Here is a 2,923-nt window from a genome sequence, read left to right as displayed (position 1 = left end):
AGCTAAAGTCTTTCCCATAGTCTTTCATTATATGAATAGGCTCCATGGCATAGCTATCTGGGGGTATCACCGCTCACACAGGGCAAGTACCGAATGGCCCCACTGTGTTTAAAAGGCCAGAATGAGTGACATGCACTCTGTTAGGGTCGAATACTGTTTTTAACCCCTTAAGGACACATGACATGTGTGACATGTCATGATTCCCTTTTATTCCAGAAGTTTGGTCCTTAAGGGGTTAAAGAGCCCAATCTCCCAGGGCCATAGTCCAAAGGCAGGAGGCGGGCAGCCAGGCTTCTCCAATGCAATGTGGCGAGATTGCTCTCGTCACACTGTCCACACATGAAAAGTTGTGCCGAGCAGCAACCAAATCCATTGCTGAGCAGCAATTCTGCAAATAGGAACCTGGTAACTGCCTTTGGGGTCAAAGGCCGGTTACAGCCTATCAGATCTAGAGGAGGGGTATTTAGGCCCAGTTCTCATCCTGCTCAGTGCCCTGTCGTGGTTTCCCTTGTGGTTGTCCGAGAGCGCGTTATTAATTTTGGTAATTCTGGTTATTTGACTTTGGCATTGTTTTTGACTTCCCTGTTTTCTGGCATCCCTGACTCCTGGCTTTTCCTTATCGTTGTGTCTCTTTCTGTTTCCCTTGACCTCGGCTATTCCTGACTATTCTTTGGTACGTTAGTCCGGCCATTCCTCTATGTTACACAATTCTACGTGCTGGATCATTCTGTAATCCTGACAATGTATTATTAAACATTGTATTACTGTTTCACATTTCATCGTTTTATCATTTTTCTTTTCTTCCTTCTCCATATATGAAAATTTCATCCTTAAGCTGATAAATATATAGTGACTGTTGTAGGAAATTAGCTTTTCTTGAGATGTTTGTTTGTCACACACCAGTGTTCTAATAATCGAATCAGAGTGTCTCGCAGCCAAAAATGTATATTTATTCAAACATACACACCATCCGAAATAGCATACGTCTTGACCAATACAGTGCAATGTGCAAGCACCTTAAGATAGAATCCATTTTTGATGTTAAAGTATTGGTAAAATAATCCTTAGCTACAATAGTTTTTATAGGTTTAAAATTCAGTTATATTGGAGCGTAAACATAAGGTTGCCTTACTTTAAAATAATTGGCTGTCATAAAAAAAAGGGTAGTGGCTTATTATCATCTGAAATATATGATTAAAGCCATACATTATGTTTAGGCGGTAAAATAGAAGTTACACAAAATAAGTTCTATATACATGGTTAAATGAATAAATGCCTTTAGAAATCTGAGCCTTGGTAATACAGAGGGAGTCTGGCTTGCAAAGCTAATGTGGTGGAATCTCGGTAAAAATAAATTTAGTAGGCCGAGATTACCACGTGGCATATACTGGTGTATCGGTCGGTTGGTTGCACGTGGCAAAGATACAATCAGTAGTGTACGGAGCATGTGCGAGAATACAGGATGTAGTATTCCCCTCCTCCATTGTGCTGGGCAAGCCATGTGGTCAAACAGGAAGTTAGTTCTTGTTTGATTGATTGGGTAAGAGTATGTGTGGGTGGAGCTAATTATGGGTGGAGTTACATGCCTATTTAAGGAACCTACACTATTGTCCGGGGCTCAGATCTTGTTGTATTTTGGTGACATTAGTCCCTCTGAGTCCCGTTCGGTGAATCGAATAAAGAATCTCTTCCTTCCTGAAGAAACCTGTGTCCATCTCTCTGTGCTTGGCTTCCGTCAGTTTCTCCGGTATCACTAGGTCAAAGGTTATTATTAACAGGCCTTCATCCACCATTCTTAACATGAACCATATGTAGTGACCATCCATATACAATGAAAGTCTGTAATACTAGTCACATCCTGTGTCTAAAAGAAGTTTGAATAAAGACTTCATAATATTCATATCACAGCAACACGATTCTACAACACATCAGATAATTTAAAGTGACGCCCTGATTTGCCTATAGATATTTTCTATTGCTTTGTTCTGTTTTAAAAGGGGTTGGGAGTGACCCTATGGTTAGCCTGAACGTTGTACACTGTGTGTTTCATTCACCTGTTTGTATTTGTGGTAGCAACCTTCAAATAACCATAGCACAGTAAAACGTAAATAAAACCAAATGTTCTGAGCACACAGGTAGGCATCAAGCAGACTTAAATAAGATTGTGGTAATGACTTTATCAATATGTATATGTGCAAGTTAGACCTATTATTATTATTAATAATGGCATTTACATAAGGCTAATTTATGCCACATTGCTTTACAATATTACAAAGAAAAAATGAAACAACAAATTAGACAATTACAAATCATTACCGGAACAAAAGGTTGATACAAACTCTGTTTGAAAGATCTTTCAATCTAGAGTCGATGGGGTATAAAAACACAATAAGAATGGCAAAGTCGGGGGTAGCAAGCAAGCAAGTAGCAGAATTGGAATTGGAAGGTGAAAGTGGAGTGTGGCTCTGTGTGAGAGAGAGTTATAAATGGTTAAACAAAACAACAACAAGAAAACAGTTACTTTAGGATGCCTTAGACAAGTCTGATGAGATGGTATTTGTAGGACTTGATCTACTAGGAAAGCTACCATATAGCTTTGTTGTTTGGGGCACAAACAGTCAGAGAGAATCTGGCATTAGAGAAAATGATAATTATGGGTGAAAAAGTATACAGATATTGAGGTGAACACTAAACAAAGCATGAATTGAGCAGTAGGTTTTAAATTAAACAGTAATAATAATAATAATAATAATAAAGGGGAGGGAGATAACACAATCACAATACCAATGCATCATTTGTACATTGCTACTGTCACAGTTATTATTTGTGTCAATATGATAAAAAAATCACAGTATGTTTAATCCCCATGTTAATCAATAAACGCATTGCGAAATCTTAGAGTATTTTCTCCTGTGTGAGTTTT

This window comes from Pelobates fuscus, chromosome 7 (genome assembly GCF_036172605.1).
Source record: "Pelobates fuscus isolate aPelFus1 chromosome 7, aPelFus1.pri, whole genome shotgun sequence".
NCBI classification, from domain to species: domain Eukaryota; kingdom Metazoa; phylum Chordata; class Amphibia; order Anura; family Pelobatidae; genus Pelobates; species Pelobates fuscus.
Note: the sequence above shows the minus strand (reverse complement) of the source record.